We start from the raw sequence: 19,973 nt of genomic DNA on the forward strand, positions 1-19,973 counted from the left end.
ACCCTCCCACATACACGCCCCCCCCCTTCCCGTTTCATGGCAGCTGAAGCAGCAGCAAAGCAGAAGCTGACATCCGGCCGTCCCCCGGAAAAAAGGCTGTCAGGCCTGGAAGAAAAAACAAACAAAACAGACAAACAACAAACAAACAAGAGAGGGAAAGGAGAAAAGTCAAGGCTTGTCGGGATAAGCAGCATAAAATTTCTGGAGTAAGCGGGAGGCACGAACGTGGGACTTATCAACCCATTCCGTGTGGGAGGGGGGGAAATGTTTCCAAGCCACAAGGTATTGGATGCGATTACGGCGCCTGCGGGAATCCAGAATGTCCCGGACCTCAAAATGACGTTCCCCATCAATAAGCAACGGAGCAGGTGGAGGGTCATCTGCGGGCCGCAGGTCAGACACCCGAACTGGCTTGATGAGGTTGATATGGAATACCGGATGGATCCGGTTGAGATGTTTGGGCAATTGCAAACGAACAGAAACAGGATTGATAACTTTCACAATTGGGAAAGGGCCAACATACTTGGGACCCAATTTCTTAGACTTTTGTGTAGTATGCAAGAATTTAGTGGACAAATACACTAAATCTCCAACGTGGTACTCATAAGGCTGAGAGCGTTTCTTATCAGCCTGCTTCTTATGAGCCTTGTGGGCAGCGTCCAAGGTGGAAAGAGTGAGGGGCCAAAGGCGACTGAGACGTTCACTCCAGTCCGCAACGGAAGGAACTTGAGGCTGGGCCGTAGGCAGTTCGGGGATAGGAACAAAATCCTGGCCGTAAACGACCCGGAAAGGGGTGAAACCGGTGCTGGAGTGAACCGAATTGTTATAGGCCACTTCAGCGTGTGGTAACAAGTCCACCCAATCGTCCTGTTGATAATTGATGAAACAACGTAAATATTGTTCAAGGACGGAATTAGTACGTTCACAGCCGCCATTAGTCTGAGGATGGTAGGCGGAGCTAAGGCCCTGGGCGGAGCCAATACGTGTGAGGAACTCCTTCCAAAATTTAGATGTGAATTGGACCCCACGATCGGAGATAATACGGTCGGGAACCCCATGCAAGCGGTATATGTGGGAAAGGAATAGCTTAGCCAACGCCTTGGCGGAAGGAATCTTGTGGCAAGGCACGAAATGAACTTGCTTGGAGAACAAATCAGTAACCACCCAGATGACCGTGTGCCCTTGGCTCTCGGGAAGCTCCACAATAAAGTCCATAGAAATCTCCTTCCACGGGGCAACCGGGCGGGCGACGGACTGCAGAAGCCCGTGTGGTTTCCCCGGCGGCTTTTTGGCGGTAGCGCAAACTGGGCAACTGGATACATAAAGTTCAATGTCCTTGATTAGGAGCATAAATTCCCAAAAGTAACGTCTTTTTCCCTTCTAAGATTAAATCTAATGCAATATATCTTCCAAAGGGATCTGCTTCAATTAGCTCAGCTTTAATGTCTTTTCTTAAATATACTACTATGCCATTTTTCTTTTCCATGGCTGAGGTCGCAAAATGTTGGCCCAGTTTGGGGTTAAACAAATATTTTTGATCGGTTGATTTGATATGAGTTTCTTGCAAGCAAATTATGTCATTCTTAAACTGTTTAAGATAATGAAATATTTTCTTTCTTTTCTGTGGAGAGTTCAATCCGTTAACATTCCATGTCAAAATCTTAGTTGTCATTTTTGGTTGCCTGAAGCTTTTTTAGAGCCTCCCGCAAGGCCTGTCTCACCTTTGGTTTGGCTCCTCCCACAGCTTCTGAGCTTGTTGCAGTAGCTCCTTGGTCAGTGGCCAATGATTGTTGAGATTGTTGCATAGTAGCTTGTTTATCCGTTTGTCTGGTGGTCTTGCGGTTGGATCTTTTTTCCTTGACTCCTTGCCCTTCCGGAAGAGGGAGATGATACATTTTATCTGATGGTTGTGTGGTTTGCTGTTTATCTTGTTCGTCTCGTGGTTTTTCACCATATCCCGAAGGTTCAGGATATCCCATCTTCAGAATCTTATGATAGAAATCACGAGCTTTCCATACAGAGCTGAGACGATATCTTTGTTTGTCCATTGTAACTATAATACCGAATGGGGCATCCCATCTGTACTGTATCTGGTGCCTTCTGAGCTCTTCCACCAGAAAAGCATAATCTCTTCTGGCTCTTAGCATCTGAGGCGGTATTTCTTTCAGAACAATCAGGTCCTGTCCACCAATTTGAAGCTTAGTATTGTAGGACTCTTGTAGTATCATATTTCTAGATTCTCTTGTAACAAAGTATATTACCACGTCTCGGGGAAGTTGCCTTTGTTTTGCCGCCCATGAGTTAACACGAAAAATCCTGTCAATCTGCCAATCAAAATTGGATCCCGGTTTTCCCACCAGACGGTCAAAAGCTTCAGAAAACATTTGCTTTAAGTTCTCCTGCTTTTCTTCACGCAGCCCCCTCACTCTTAATGCAAGCTCCATCTGCTTATACTGTATCATAATAATTTGTTTTTCAGCATTATCAATTTTTTGTTCCACCACTTCAGTTTTGGATATCAGGTTAGTTTTAGCTTCATTGAGAGTTTCTAAATTATCTTCCATTCCAGAAATATATTCTGTTATCACATTTACAATTCCCATCATATTATCATTCATTTTAGTGACCCTGGTATCGAATTTGTCATATAGAACTTCCATCTCATTCCTTATTTCATCTTTGAAATCTTTAATCATTTCTAGATTCTGTTCTCTGAATTCTTTAAACATTTCTAAGTTCTGTTCTCTGGATTCTTTGAACATTTCCAGAAAAAATTCTTTTGTTAGTACATCTCCACTAGGGGGCATAGATGGTGGGGGCTGCAACTTTGTGCCAGGTATGGGAGACGTTTTCGGAGGTAATTTAACAGAGGTTGATTTGGATGCCATTATATTTTGGTTTTAATTATTTATTCTAAATTACTAATCCACTGTGCTATGTGGAGAAAAAGAAATTCCTCCCCCCCCTTTTTTCCCTTCTTTTTTTTTTTTTTTTTTTTTTTCCAAGGGGTTTTACGGAGGATTTCAAAAGAGAAAGTCCATTTAGAATGTTTGGAATGTGTCTGAGTCAACAAAGAGTCTTGAAAGCTTTAAGGGAGTAGCTCTAATTAAATTATAAGAGATTATTTCTTTACTTCTGTAGCAGGAAGCCGGAGATAACAGATGCAGAAGCTGTAAACGCCATTTTGAAGACAATTAAGCAAAAGAGGTTTTTATAACATTGAAGCTGGTATTTCAGATAGAGAAAAGATTTTAAAGTTCACAAGTTGGTCTTTGCTCGTATTGACTTTTAATAGTCTCTTTTCTAAAGATTGTCCTGAGGGGGAGGGGATCCTGTCTCGTGCTGTGAATAACAGCTGCGAAGTTCAGGTCGGGGTTGAATGACTCAGCTTTGGGTTGATTCTCCCCCTCCGTCCACAGCTCACAAAGAAACAAACTGTGAACTTCAAAGAAGATTCTTACCAGCTGAGATTCCTCACTGCTTTTTTCTTGTCTGAAAAAAGAGTTATCTTCTTGATATTGAGTAGATAACGATCCTGAATTCTGGGGGCAGCTCTGTTAAGCTGCCGACCGGCGACAGGCCACTCCCCGGAAGCAAAGTTCAATGTCCTTTTTTAAAGAGGGCCACCAGAATTGCCTCTTCACGAGGTGCAAAGTTTTTACGAACCCAAAATGACCCGCCATCCTGGAGTCATGAGCGCGACGAAGGACCACAAGCCGTAGGGAAGCGGGGATGTATAATTTAGCACCAATCCACGGTAGATCGTCCCTCATGGTGCACTCGTCCCGATGGTTCAGGAACCAGTCGTCTTGAGGAAGAGCCGCTTTGAGGTCAGAAAGCAGATCGTGAGGCACGTCCTTTTGAGCCTTGGTCTGTTGACGTGTGAGCACCGGAGCTGCCAAGAGCGGTTGGACGATACTCAGTTTGGAACAATTATACTGAGGCAACCGGGACAAAGCATCGGCCATGAAGTTCTTCCCACCCGGGATATACTTTAGAGTGAAATTGAAACGGTTAAAATACTGGGCCCAACGCATCTGCTTTGGGGAGAGACGGCGAGGTGTGCGCAACGCTTCCAAATTCTTGTGGTCAGTCCACACCTCAAAAGGGTGTTTAGAGCCTTCAAGGAAATGGCGCCAAGTAGCGAGAGCCCAACGGACTGCAAAAGCCTCCTTCTCCCAGACTGCCCAGCGCCGTTCCGTGTCAGTGAGTTTACGTGAGGTGTACGCGCAAGGCTGTAAGTTACCTTGGTCATTGGCTTGTAGCAGAACTGCCCCAACGGCGACATCACTGGCATCAGCCTGGACAACGAACGGCTGGTTGAGATCAGGATGTTTAAGAACTGGTTCAGCGGCAAAAAGGCGTTTAAGCTTTTCGAATGCCGCCTGGCATTCCATGGTCCAGTCCAAAGGCTTATTGGGTTTAGGCTTCGGTTCGCCTTTAGTTTTGAGCAAATTAGTAATAGGGAGAGCAATGTCGGCAAAAGAGGGAATAAATTGACGGTAGAAATTAGCGAAACCCAAAAATTTTTGCAATTGTTTACGAGTTTTGGGAGCGTCCCATTCAGTGACCGCCTTTACTTTCTCAGGGTCCATTTCAACGCCATGAGGGGAGATACGGTAGCCCAGATAGTCAATAGTAGTTTGGTGAAACTCACACTTAGACAATTTGGCATACAGGTTGGCAGCACGGAGTTTTTTCAAAACCGTGCGCACCAGATTGACGTGGTGGTCGTAAGAGCGGGTATAAATGAGGATATCGTCCAGATATACGATAACGCCCTTATAGAGATGATCGTGCAGGATCTCATTAATAAACTGCATGAATACAGCAGGAGCCCCCTGTAGGCCAAAAGGCATAACCCGGAACTGGAAACAACCAAGAGGGCAGTTGAATGCGGTCTTCCATTCGTCCCCTTCCTTAATGCGAACCCTATAGTAAGCTTCTCGCAGGTCCAATTTTGTGAAGATGCGGCCCTTCCCCAATTGCGCCAACAAGTCCTTCATCAAGGGTAGTGGGTAGAGGTTCTGAGTACAGATGGCGTTAAGGTTACGAAAGTCACAACATAAACGAAGAGACCCATCTTTCTTCTCACGAAACAGCACAGGGGCCGCCACCTTGGGTCGGGCCGGTTCAATGAAACCACGTTTCAAATTTTTGTCAATGAAAGAACGCATCTCCTCCATTTCCCTGGGTGACATGGAGTAAATGCAGGGTTTTGGGAGTTTGACCCCGGGCAAAATGTCAATGGAGCAATCAGTAGGCCTGTGGGGGGGCAGAATGTCCGAAGACTGCTCGCTGAAGACTTCTTTAAGATCTAAATATTCTTTCGGAATTTTCTCCTCTCCTGCAATCCTCTCCTGCCCCCTAGCGGCTACTTCAGGAACGTTAACGACGTCAGGTCGGTTTGGAGAGCCCTCCCCCACTGGAGGCACTTTGGAGCGAATACGCAAGCGACCTGTCCGCCAATTTATGTGAGGGTTCCATTTCCGGAGCCACGGGATGCCCAAAATAAGTGGTCTGTCCATGCCAGGTGCGACCACAAAAGAGATTAATTCAGTGTGGGTACCCATTTTCATTTCCAAAGGCTCAGTAAAAAAAATGGGCGCCCCCCCCCCCGCAACCGATCCGTCTATCTGGCAAAAAACAATAGGGGTTTTCAAAGTGCGCAATTTGAGGCCTAATTTCTCAACCATGGCTGGGTTGATCATGGACCGGGAACAGCCGGAATCCAGTAATGCTAGGAGGGTGGCAGGTGTTCCCTCAGGAGGAACTTTTAATTCAATAGGGAGTAGAAGGGGCCCCTTGTTTGAACTCACCCAGTGAGGTGAAGTGTCGTCATCAGAGTCATCAGAAGAAGAGGAGTTAGCATCCGCGTCATCCTTCAATGGTTGGGCAAGAGGAGGGGGGTTGGTTTCTCCAGCGAAAGCCGTTTCCTTCTTTTTCTTTTCAGAGCCTCTTGCAGGTTTCTCCTCACGTCTGGGAGGGGGTTGGGCAGAGAGGGGTAATTTCGCCCGACAGAGGGGGGCGGTATGCCCAAGCTTGCCACAGCGAAAACATGTTAAAGTTCTGGAGGAGCCAGAAGGGGGCTCCCTCGCGTCGCCCCGGCGTTTGGAAAGCAATTGAGTAGCAGGAGGGGGGAGGGACTTGGCAGCCCTTTCTTTCCGCTTCCTTCTTTCTTCTGTGGCATAACGCAGACGAATTAAGTCAAGCTCGGCGTCAGCAGCATGCTCAAACCAAGTGATTAAACGTCTCGGCAGGTTACGATTGACACATTGTTGATAAATGTCAGCGTTTAAGCCTTCAGCAAATCTGTCCAGAAGCGCATCCTCCCCCCAGCCTCTCATGTACTGAGACAGACATTGAAATTCCTGGATGTATTGGGCGACCGGTCTATCGTCTTGGTCGAAGGTTAAAAACTTTAATTTGTTCCGCTTCTCAGTTAACGGGTCATCAAAACGTTGGCGGAAAGCTGCCATAAAACGGTTGAAATTCCCCAAGAGGGGAGAACCAGACATATGCAAAGCAGTCGACCACGTAGCCGCTTCACCATCCAAAGATAAAAGAACCATTCTGACCCTTAAAGTGTCAGATTCAAAGTCCCGGCCATAAATCTCCATGTAATTAAAGACTTGCATAAGAAAGGAGGGAAGGCTGGCTGAAGTACCATTAAAACGCACAGGCAAGGGAGGGATTTTAGCCATGCGATGTCTTCGAGGGGGAGCCTGGGGGGGAGGTCCCCTTTGATCAGCAAAACCTCTAGCCGCAGGGGGTGACACAGGCCGAGGGGGGGGTGGGGGAGAATCCTGGCGTGGGTGACGTTGCCAACTTCTCCAGTCTCTTTCCTCCTCCCCCCTTCTCTCCTCCAAAAATGTTTGACCCCAATAATCAGGTAATTCACTCCGCTGGGGTTTTCTCACGGGGCCCTGGTGCTGATAACTTCTCCAATCTCCTTCATCGCCCCTTTGGCTCCAATATTCAGGGAACTCACCCGCCTGAGGTTTTCTCATGGCACCTGGCTCCAGCGAAGTTTGTTGAGGTGGTCTCTGGGTGAGTCCAGCATTCCAGCTTGTCTCTATTTCTCTTTGCCCCACCGAAGTTGACCAACGGGGTAGAGGGGAAGGCTCAGGCTGACTGGAAATTTGCAGTTGAAATAAATCTTCGTGCAGAGGTCGGTCAGACGGGCTGGGCTGGTGTAAAGAAAGGTCGGGAGGTCCCAGTTCACTGGAATCCGTCCCTCCAACGGCGCCTTCCTCCTCTCTGGTCGGAGAAGACATTATGTCCCTTCTCGGTAGACGTAAATCTCCTGGAAAGGGATTTTCAGATTTTGCTTCTTGTCACGCCCCACTCCATTCCATAATTAGGAAAGAAGACCAAGAGACTCCATGGGTTGGAAATCCAAAGTACTTTTACTAATTATAAATGGTAAGCGAGCAGTAGTGAAGCAAAATCTGAATAATATGGCGCGAAAGCAATTGATATATAGCAAAGCCCGTTCCCCCCCCTTAGGATCAAAGCTCCAGTCCAATCATAAGTCCTTCAAATGTCAGGTGTGAGATAACTTCAAAAAGACAGGCCAAGATGGAATGTGAAGGCCGTTGATGCAGGCGGGAAACACGTACGCATGCGTAAATCCCAACGACTGGTACATCCTAGAACATTCCTTCAGCAGTCCTCCAGCACATCGATTAAAACCCTCCCACATACACGCCCCCCCCTTCCCGTTTCATGGCAGCTGAAGCAGCAGCAAAGCAGAAGCTGACAGTTTGCCTTAAAATAAATACTGCACTTAACCAATATAGCTTGCTTTTCCAGTATTTGTTGTGTTTCTTCTGCCCTCTAGTGGTAGAAGCAAATACTGATGTAATACTAAGCAAATGCATCTGCTAGAATCTTCAAGCTTGGATCAGCAAAAAGAAACAGGTTAATCATAACTTCAAATAACCAGTTATTCCATCTTTCCAGTCCAAGGATTTTTGTGGTGTAAAGAAAAGTGAATAATGGTGGGAAAACATACAATAATTATAAATAACAAGGACAGATGACCTGATAATTCAGCTTGAAATGACCAAATGTACAATCATAATTTTCTTTAAAAGAATCCAATAGTTCTGAGTTAAATTTACAGTTTTTAAAAAATGTGCCAAATAGTAGTTCCTGCTATAGACCACATAGGTAATTTTCTCAATGATGATCCATTTCTACCCAGATCCTTTGGTCTTCAAGGACATATTAAAGTGAGAGTACAGAAGATCAGATCATATGCCTTTTAAAACCTATGTATGAACTTCCTTGAGGCAATTGTGTACACTGTGCAAAATTCTGTATTTAAATTGTGTTCATTTAAAAATTGAGATAATTCATGCTATTATTAACATTAATTATTAACTAATAACTATTAACTTATTAACATAACTTTCGAGATCCAACTTGTCAATATTTCAGAGAAAGATCTGGCTGAAGGCAGATATTTCCATGTTTCCTTAGACATAGTGTAGCTGTGCTTGAAGATCACAGAGTCCTATCCTTCCTAGTTTTTTCATGTCCCTCCAGTTTTTTGTACCTTAAAATTGTGCCTTCTTGTGCCATCTGCTTTCCCCTTTTCTATTGCCAGATCAAGCTGGCAAATTTCCCTAGGATTTCATACTTTGTAAAACAGTTCTTATCAATAGCTTCCCTACAATACACAAGGAAGCAAACAGGTATTCCAAAGTTACTGTAATTGCTGATGGACCATGAACTTCCTCATCTCTTTTATTAGTTTCTTCCTGCAGGTTGGTAGGATCAAACTGAAAAAGTAAGGAAAATGAAATTTTTTCTCTCTTGAACACTTTTCCTGGTTGTGACCTAACAGCAACCAATTCAGAATCTCTGCAGGAGTTCTAAACTACCATAAGATAAATTCCTGGCTATTTGATAAGTTGCCCTATGGATTTTTAAGCTGACTACTATTGTAGTTGTACATTCAGGCATAGAAAACATGCTACCTGTAGGTGGTGCTGCCTGGCCATGGAATATAATCATTGATCCACCCTGGCAAAAGCCACACACGGAATTGTTTCTGATTCCTCTATACTGAGGGCTTTAGAATCAAGGCTGCATATTTTTCTTTTAGCCTCATCATGGGTATGACATTAACTCTCTTCTGGGATATGTGACAGATATGCATGGGGGATGATACCTGTTGCTTTTCCCCTCCATCTCTATGTTAACAGGGAGGGAGCGGCTATCTCTACACAATCGGAGACCTGATTTGTGTAGGCCTTCTGGTCCTCTGAGAGGTTTTGTTGTCCACTAAATGTGTTTCTAACCTCATTACAGGCCTTACTGATTTACAGAAGAAGGCAGCAGATGCAGGGGAGAATATTGCCCTCAAGCTCCATGAATGTGTTTAGCAAGTGCACCTGGCTCCTATAGATCAGGGGAGAAATGGCTGCTCTTTGCTTGTGTTAAATACACCTCCTCCTCCTCCTCCTCCACCACCACCACCACCACCACCACAATCTTAAGCCACCAGGCATACTTCCATCCCCTCACTTTATCTACCTAGATGCTCTGCAAAGAGCAAAGGCTAGACTGAGAGAAAGACTTGCTTGCAAGAGCCAGCTACAATTGACCTGAGACAGTTGGTTATCCGAGACAAAGATGGCATCTTCTCCAATCCATAATACAAAGAAACCAGATGAATTGAGCTCTTTTTCTGTGACAGTTGCTGCTGAAGCTCCACGGTTAAAGCTGGAGAATATTAAGTAATAATAACAATAAAGAATTAGGTGAATGTTCCTCATGTTGACCGCTGTGTAATTTCTTAAACGTCTTCATGGAAATATCTCTAAAATGGTCATCTTCGTGTGCTAGCTTCCGTTTCATTTGAGGTTGCCTGCGTGAGGACTACAACAGCTAGCATTCCAATCAGCATGGTCCTGTGGGACTATAGTTAACTTGAGGTTAGAAAGTAAGATTATGTATTTAAAAGATAAAAGCAAAAGAAAGTGAAAAGTGAGGAAATGATGATTAACAAGGAAACTTTTATTGAGTAATATAATCTGCCCAATACATCTCCAAAGTTATTTTGCCTTAATTGGGGATTTTTCTTTCTTTCACTTATCTTCAGTAAATGCATGCTACTTTCCAATACTCTACATTTTTACTAGAAGAAAGAGGGGGGAACCATTTTGTTTCTGATGAAGCCAAAATAGAAAAGAGCTACTGTTCTCTAATTGGAAATAGGAGAAAGAACAATAACCCCAACTCTATTTTTGTCATTGTGGCTTTTCCCAATATCACTTCAACCTGAATTTTCCTTATGGTCATTTATCTAGTTTTTTTGTACCAGCTTGCTCTTATTTATATTTATATTGCAATTGCAAATATTTATATTTCTCTTCAGAATGCTTGGGAAAGTGTGACAGCTGCCAGCATCCTGTACACATTCAGTGAATTTTTTTTTAAAGCATTATTTGTAAACATATTCTTGAGTGCAGATCTAATCAGTAATCAAATGTCAGACCTATTTACATTCTGGAAAATGCACTGCTGTTTTCTTGTTTTGCAGCTGTGATTGCCATTCTTTTGTTCTAGGCAAATGAACCATATGGGCAAAGAGGGGTCTATGATAAGCCACTGGCCTTAGTACAGCACTTAGTACAGCCTCCCCCAGATGGTTGGGATTGGTTAACTACTATTTCCAAAGAACAAATTGTCAATTGATTTTGTAGCCATCTTAAAGCAATTCCCCCCCCCCCCCGTGCTAGGGCCACACAGGGAGGCAGCAGCCCTTCCCATCCCCTGTAAAGATGAAGCAGATGGCTGGATTTAAGGATTGCCTGGAAAGATCTGAAGTGGGTAAGAGAGAGGCTATCCTCAAGAAGCAGGGAGACCTAGCAGAGGAACACCACGGTGGTCTGAGCTAGGAATGTTGTTTATGATCCTGCTCAACTATAGCACACCAATGCAAGTGTAGGGGAAATCCCAGAGGTAGGCGCATTCTATTTTCTCGTATTTATTGAAAGAGGGTGGGATCTGTGTTCAGGTAGAAAAAAAGAGAGAGAAGCGTTAGAGCCTTTTTGGAAGAGGGCTCAGGAGCTTCTAGATGGACAGCTCCTTCGACCAATCTGCCAGCAGTTGTGACTACTAGACTACTTTCCCTCTTCAACATTTCTACAGCAGTTAAAAAAAAAAAGAAAGATGATGATACCTGGATACCCCCTCCCATAAAAGCCTCTGGAAATGCCCTAAAGATCTAAAATCCTGTACTCATTATTTTGAACATCTGAATTACAGTCATTCTTTCTTTCCTATATATTTCTTAGATACCGGTACTTGTAAGATTATAAAGGTAGGGTACATATTTCTCTTCCCTCCTTCCTATCCCCATTTAATGTTAGTCTTGGACTCTCTCATCACAGAATTCTTAAGGCATTGATTCATTGTCCACACCATATTGTCTAATTACCAGAAGGAGCGGCCAAACTAGGCTTGGAAAGAGGTGCTGCTTCCCACAAGGCTGAATAATGGTTTCATCAAAATTACTCCAAATTGAATATCCTGCCTAACAAAAAGACTTTTAATACTTCCTCCACTGTTTGATTCTGTGATTTGGGCTAGTCCCAAATTCATTCTCCCTTCCTTCCATTGTGGAAATCCAGTGGGATTGGGATAGTCGTCCTAGTCCTTGGTCCTTTGGACAATAGGTTGGGGAAATCTGCTTTGATTTTGTCTACTGAAAGCAAGCTAGTCTATGAGGTGGGGTTAACAAGGGATAAATCCAAAGTTGTACAGGTAGCCCTCAACTTACAACAGTTCACTTACTGTCCAAAGTTACAATGGCACTGAAAAAAGTGACTTATGAGTATTGTTCACACTTAGGACCATTGCAGCATTCCCCATGGTCATGTGGTTTACATTCAAATGCTTGATAAGTGACTCACATTTACGACGGTTGCACTGTCCCGAGGTCATGTGATCACCTTTTGCAACCTTCTGACCAGCAAAGTCAATGGGGGAACCAGGTTCACTTAACAATTGCGTTACTAATTTAACAACTGCAATGATTCACTTAACAAATGTGGCAAGAAAAGTTGGAAAATGGGGCAAAACTCTTAACAAATTTCTTGTTTAGCAACATACATTTTTAACTCAATTCTAGTTGTAAATTGAGGACTACCTGTATTAGTATAAACTCTAAATATCATGGCACATTAAAAAAATAACCGAATTTGTGAATATATATATATACATACACACACATACATACATATATACATATATACATATATAATTGTTAAAATGTGGTATGGTATCTATTGATTTAAGAAGCTGCATGAATATGTAATGGAAGAGTCTTTCTCTTTCTTATTCCATGTTTATCTGACTTTGGCCATTAAATTTCACTTTTGTTCATACTGCGGGGAAGGGAGTTCCAAAGGACATTAATCATAACATAAAACCTACCTTAGTTCATTAGAACTTAATATCTATGTCTTCATGATAGATTAGCAGTGCTCAGCGATATTTTTGATAGAAAGGATTCTGTCTTGTTAGTAACCTTTTTATAGAAGTGGAATTTGGAGAATGTCTTGTTTTTATTTCAGTCTTTCTCTTCTTTTCAATACTAATCCTTGGAAGTACAACCCACATAGCTCATTAGAATTTACTTCTAAATAGTAAGTATACTTGAAATTCCTGCTTGCTTTTCTCTTTCTCCTCAAGCCATGTTTGGTGTTAATTATGTTTTTCAAGTAAATCCAATAATCTTTTTGGCAAACAACGAGGTAGGGGTGGGATCTAGCCATTAAGACTGGCAAGATTTATACAAACCATGATTATGTTTCTTTCATGTTGTGACAGCATTCTGTTCTGGATCTGGCTGAGAAATGTGGCACAGTGAACATCCTCCTCTCCCCCCCTCCCTCCCTCTCTCTCTCCCTCCCTCTCTCTCTCTCTCCCTCTCTCTCTCTCTCTCTCACACACACACACACACACTCAGCATGGAATCTCACTCACCAACAGTGTGAAAACTATTGTTCTTCTATCTCCAGACAAGATAGAAGCCCAGTATTTCACTGTGCTACTTGGCACAATCAGCCAATGACCGCGATTGATTGAAAGCTTCAATAAGGCTGCTGCAGCAAGGGTGGGTACCCAAAATGGTGAATGAGTCCATTTTCAAGATGTACTTTTTTTACACTCTCCCCACCCTGCTGCCTCTACAGTCCTTTAGCTGTTCTGTGAAAGATGGTAATTATGAACATCTTTGGATTTGATTCTTCCTCCTTAAATTCCCCCCCACGCATGCACACCCACACTACACCTCCCCCCCCCACACACACACGAGGGCAGCATGAGGTATTCCCATGATAACCATCTGGTAGACTGGAGCAGTGTGAGGAAGTCAGCTGGTCTGTGGGTGAGACACCCTAGTGAGTCTGGCTTTGCTAAGACTTCCAGTTCTGTTCAGTCAGCGAGTAAGCAGCTCTGAAGTCAAATGCTGGGTGAGATGGGAGGGGTGGGGAAGATGATGTGGTCTTCCTCTCCCATTAGAAAGCCACCCACAGTATGATTTCAAGAACATGTCTGCACATTTGTGCATGCCCTCAAAGGTACACGTCTTCAGCCTCTAAGAAGTATACACACACCTAGAGCAAATTTGAGTTATTCCCTCTGGAGGCTACAATGAGTAATTATAATGTTTGCAAAAGAAATAATGGTAGTTATAATAATGTGTTTTGCCTTGTCCTTGTCTTTGATTACAGTATCCTATCTTTTAATTTTCTCTAGCCTTCTTTCCTTCTTAATCTTACTCTATGAAAAAGTTAGGAGAGTCAAAGTAACTTTCATAATCATGAGGCACTGAAATACAGCTTCCAGTGAGTTCTTTCTTTGGGTATAGATGAAGGCCCAAGAGAGTACTTACATTAGTATTGTGATTAAATTCATTTTGAATATACTTTTTGGGTTAATGATTTAAATTATTATTAGGGTTATAATGTTTTCGACCCAAATGCCTGCTGAGCTCCTTTTTCAGAAGCAGGTGAACAAAATGGGCTCCAAAACTACTCATGCCCCTGATTAGCAGCTATTTTTCTTTAGAAGGAGTGAACTAGAAATGTTTCCAGAGCCAGCGAGGCCCCAGGAATGAATTGGAAGCAAACAAGCCCGGAGATAAAGCGGTAGGCGGGTGTTTTCCTGCCTTAGTTGGTAACTGTTTCCCTAATAGAAAGAAAAACATACTTGAAGAGGGGGTTGAAGGCTCTAATTAGGAGGAAGAAGATTAGAATAGTGAAAAGGAGGCTTCTTTCTCTCTCTGACATGTGTATAGATCCCTGGGTTAATAGAAAGAAAGGGCTTTGGGGGACCAGAGAGAGAGTCTGCGTGGGAGGCTATCGTCTCTCTCACCAATGCAGCTCAACTGCCCCTCCTGCCCATTATCAACTCAAGAGAGGATGGCCTCATTTAGCAACGGGGATTAGCTAAGCAGGCAACACTGCTTGGATCCAGCAGAACAATAAGCAGCCATCAGTAAACTTGGGAGTGTCGTACAGGCGAGTCGTCCATAGCCTCCGTGTCCCTTCACTTGCTCATTGCTTTCATGGTGTCATCTCTCAGGGGTCAGAAGATGACAGCATCTGGTCAGTCTTGCTTTGCTTGGAGGGTTATCAGGAGTGGGCCTGGTGAGTACTCAGATGGGAAACCTCAGTCAGGGAATTCTAGAGCAATAGGTTAGTTCGGGGAATTGATCAAACCTCCTTGAAGAAAGCAATGGCAAAATACTTCTGTAGGGCTGACCAAGAAAACTGCATGGATGTTTTCCCCAGGAATAGAATCAGTGGTGGGATTCAAATAATTTAACAACTGGTTCTCTGCCCTAATGACCAGCTGGGTGGGTGTGGCTTGGTGGTCATATGACTGTGTGGGTGTGGCCAACTCAACATCACTCAGGTCGATGGGCACTTCACCTTAGCTGTTACAATGTAATAAGGGTTAACCAAAGAGGCAGTTTCTGTAAGCAGGGCAATAAAGATTAGGCTAGAAAACAACACCAACATTTCCTTCCTGACTTCATTACAGGATTAGCCCTGTAAAGTAGAAAAAAGCAAAATAAGATTTCTTCCAACAACCAGTTCTCCGAACTGCTTAGAAAGTTAACAACCGTTTCTCCCGAATACGTACGAACTGGCTGAATTCCAACATGGAACAGGATTCAATCCAAAGACTTCTGGAGTCACCTGAATAGAAATTTATGATAGTTATGAATGGAAGGGCTAAGGCTAATGCAGCTTCTGCACTATATGTTTTTTGTGGCATCACAATTTTTTATACACACATTTTATGGAACTTCTTCATATTATCGTCATCTGTTGGTAACTCTCCTGTGGTTTTTGAGGACTCAGTTGAGCCTGGAAGTAATGCATTAAGTACAGGTTAACGATAATCTTTATGGTGGCATCATTTCATAACAAATTATCTTTCAGAATATTATTAAGTTTTCACTGGATAAGTAGATTTATATTTCAGTAATTTATCATCAGAGTAATTTTTAATAACTGCTAGTCTTTATGTGTACACTTTGAGAAAAAAAAAGCTTTTAGCTGCCATTTTAATACTTTGATTTCTTTTAATCAGGCAGGAGACATAACCAGATGCAATAATTCTACTTTATTATAAGATTACAATAATACAATTTTGCAAGACCGAAAGTATATCTCTCTCTCCAGTTCCCCTTTAGCCCAAGAAACTAGGGAGGGTCTCTTCTGAGTTTCTTGCCTCACCACATACCTGCTGTGGGCTATGTTGCCTTTTATCTGACTCTTTCTTGGTTGTGTCTTTTTCCCCAAGATCACTCCCACATACCAATTCAATACCTGAATGCGTTAATCCTGCTGCCCTCTAAGGCTGCATCCTCTGGCTCCATGTCCAATAAATATCCCCTGCCCCACTCACAAAAACAATAGAAAACAAATTACGCTCTTTCCCCTGCGTTATAAGCTTGATTTATTTTATATTTCATGTGTCGTAATGGTTAATCATGCTTGAACAAATATGTGCTGACCTTTATTTTTGAAAAAATAATGTTCTGATTACTTGGATCTTCCCCAAGGTATTCCAATCATATATGCACATCTCTATCCAAGATCATCATATTTTGATACATACTGTAGAAAAGCAATGATTTATTAGTTCTAGGACCCGTCTGTTGTATATATAAGATAATATAGCTGGAAATCATTAAAATTAAAAGGGATGACACTAGAACATGGTTGATGACATAGCTGGAGAAGATTCCAACAATTCTTAGTTTCGTTATAAACATTTATATAGATCTGAACTCAGGATGAAAAAAGCCCTATATATCCTAGTTACTTCATGAGATCAAGAAAGAAAAAGTACTCTTGCAAAAATAATAATAATCTTATTTTGCCAACCAGATGCCAAATCATTTACACATCTTTAAAACATAGAAATTAGTATGTTTTATTAAATATGATATAGATTAAGTGGGACTTTTAATACTAAAGTGGGACTATAATACTAAAATTCATATTATAGGCAGAGGTGCTGTTATTCTGTACTAACTCTTTAGAGAACAAGCCAATTTTCTTTTGTAGCGGTATGTTTTCACATGATAACTCAAATGGGTTGTTTTTATGAGAACTAAGTTGTAAACACTCATTTTATTTGATAAGATTTTTCCAACTCCATTTATGTCTACTACAAAAAAATATAATTCTTCATAAATTCCAGCTTTATTTATAGTTATAACTAAAAACAAACAAAGCCAATGCATTAAAAAGTCTCAAATGAACTGGTGCTCTCTTGATCCTTAATGAGAATTGACAATTGCCTCTTGACAGTTATATCAATAATTCACAAAACTACTTGTGCTGAGTGTTGTAATTATGGACAAATTTCAGTTTCTGTTGCTTATGGATTCCTAGCTACAACAATGGTGATCAAAATTAGATTGGCATGGTACAGGGCCTGCACCTTTAAACATGCATGTGAAGTTGACATAATATAAGAGTAGGACTAGCATTGCGGCACATCATTTACCATCTTACCCGCCTCTCCTTTTCTCTCCCCTTCCGGTCAACAACAACAACAACAACAGCTCCTCCTCTTTTTCTTCTTCTTTTCTTCTTCTCCCCCCCCCTCTTCCTCCAAATTATGTTCTCACTAGCTTCAAAATCATGCTCATGCCATTTCAGAAAAACGTTTTAAGAGTAAAAATAAATTAGGATATTGTCTCAGGCAATGTCTTCAGTGATAATATTAGGTATGGGACAATTAACCACATCTTTAAGTACTTATGTGCCCAAAATGTTTATAAAAGATTAAATGGAATAGCAACAGCTTTTGGAAATTCAAGCTACACTATAATTTTTACAATGTATATCATATTTATTTTAATCTCATTACTTGTGCAAAGCGCATAGGAAATCATGCAAGGATTGCACTATTCCTGTTTTCACAAAACTCCACCGGTCTGAATCTATGACTTAGTAGTTGATACAAAGTATGATTTAATTAATTATGGTTTGTTTGATAAATCACTATTGGCTAGGTTGACATCAAGTTATTAAAATTTAGTTTTAAAAGCATACTAACTGGAATTTCTACAATGTGCTAAGTGAAAATCAAACACATCAACCATATTATATTAGGGGGCCAATTTCCTGGTGTATTGCTAACTGGCCAAGCACCTTGCTCCTATATATACTTAATTTGGACATTTTAAGTGTTTTAAAATGTTTTCAGTATTTTCAATTGTAATCTATTTTTTTGAATTGTAAGCCGCCCAGTCATTGACTGAGATGGTCAATAGAAATTGAACAAACGAATGAATGAAAGATGGTATAGCACAATGAATGTGACCTTGATGTAAGAAAGAAACTAGTTTAAAGACAGTACAGTACATGAATATTAAGGTTGTGGGAGGATTTGAGCAATATTTTCTCAAGCTGTAACCACCGACCTTCCCGATTTTGCATCACATTCTGAAATGTGTTTCTGTGGACTTGGATAAGTACACAGTCATTTTGTTTCCCAGTGGAAGGAACTGACTGCATCCTGGCCACAGATGGTAGAGATGTCATGTATCTCCTTTGTGATCTGCAAGATGGTTTGTTAGCTTCAGCGGCTGTACCTATTAGCCTACAGAGAACAAAAGCGATGGGGAACAAAGAAGTGTAACTGGCAGTGGTACAAGACTGTGTCTGAAAAAACGGGAAAGAATCACTTGAATATTCAAATCAGAAGGGAGAGAAGATTTCAATGACAATGAATGAAAACAACTAGTTTCTTTTGGTACTTCTAAGGAGCTGTGTTTGTGTGTGTGTGTGTGCACGCACGCGCTAGGCATCTCATTCTGTTCTGTGCATCCAGTTTGTGATGTTGCAAGACGCGGGTTCTCATGATAGCCTAGTCATATGGATGTACTGACCTCTGCATGGAAGACCCAAGGGAAGTTTACAACAATGTAGCAAGAGAAAGCTTTCACATATGGGAAAAGGTGTAAGATGCATGGGAGAAAGTAATAATTCAAGCACTCTTGGTAGCAATGCTTATTTATACAGTAGCCGATAATCCAGCGTTGCCCTTGTATTTATTTATAGGGGGGAAATGTCCAGACCAAACGTAATTTCTAATGTTGGATTTTCACCCTAACCAAAGGGAGCCCCCTTGTGGAGTACTGTGAAGCCGTTACCATGGCAACTCCACTGTGCTGCACAGTAGAAGCTATTTTACAGCAGTACAGCAGTACAGTAGCCATATTAAGGTTTTCGCAGGTGTTAGTATGGGTTTTCTCCAGAACAAAACGCTTAGCTCATGAACAACACAAAAACGCAATCAGAAAAGAGGAACCAACTTCTTCCCTGGTCCAACATCTTAAAGCCACAGGACATAAAATTGACTTTAAAAAGACCAGAACTATTGCCAAGGCTGAACATTTTAACAACAGAATAATCAGAGAAGCCATCGAGATAGAAAAACGCCCACACAGCATGAACAGGCGGGACGATACCTCCCATCTGCCAGCCATTTGGAAGCCTGCCCTTATTGATAAACGAGTCCCTAACATGATGAATGACACCAGGCCCACACTCAGAAGGACCAGAAGCCAGACTGCAACTGCACCATCAGCCACTTTAAACCCCTCCTATCCTTACATGAAACACAAACCCCCAACCAATCAGAACACACCTCCACCCAATCAGAACACACCCAATCAGCTCAAACCCCCACTGGCAAAAGGAAGAAACAGCCGAGATCTCACATTGCTCCTGGAAGCACGAAGCCTGAAGATGACGAATGAGACTTCGTCGAAACGTCGCCAAGACACTTCCAATTTTACGCGGGAGAAAACCCGAACAACCAAAGACCTACACATATATGTATGTATGTATGTATGTATGTATGTATGTATGTATGTATATGTATATATGTATATATATATATATGTATATATGTATAAGATATAGATGATAGATAGATAGATAGACAGACATAGATGTACATATAGATATAGATATATTAGATATATATTAGAATAGAATAGAATAGATTATCCTCTAACCTTATAGGATAGTCTATAGGGTTATGTTCTCATGAGAATCAATCACAACCACAGTCTTTGTTGCCATAATTACCAACTTTATGCTATCAGAGCCAGTGTATTCTAACAAAAGAATTGTGCATTAAAGAAGAGGAAATTTTTAGTATTAATTTATAGGTAGTCCTTATTTAGCGGCTGCCTTATACAGGACCATTTGCAGTTCCATAGTGATGAAAAAGTAACTTTATGACCAATTCTCGCATTTATGATCTTTGTCGATCTAGCAAAGGAAAACTAAAGTAAAATCATAAGCTCAGTCGAGGTTTACTTTACTTAATGGCCAAGTTGCTGGTTCCAATTGTGATTGCTAAGCAAGGGCTACCTATGTATTTTGACATTTCTGATTTAAAAAAAATAG

General features: G+C 41.8%; 1 protein-coding gene across 1 annotated transcript in view; it reads left to right on the plus strand.

The window, feature by feature from the left end:
• Window positions 1-9,888, plus strand: part of BTBD19 (BTB domain containing 19) — a 70,166-nt gene extending 60,278 nt beyond the window's left edge. The window contains exon 9 of the mRNA XM_032217862.1: window positions 9,322-9,888. The gene's annotated coding sequence lies outside the window, so the exon portion shown is untranslated. The remainder of the gene's footprint in view (window positions 1-9,321) is intronic.
• Window positions 9,889-19,973: the final 10,085 nt, after the last annotated feature.

The sequence above is a fragment of the Thamnophis elegans genome, chromosome 5 (assembly GCF_009769535.1).
Source record: "Thamnophis elegans isolate rThaEle1 chromosome 5, rThaEle1.pri, whole genome shotgun sequence".
Lineage (NCBI taxonomy): Eukaryota > Metazoa > Chordata > Lepidosauria > Squamata > Colubridae > Thamnophis > Thamnophis elegans.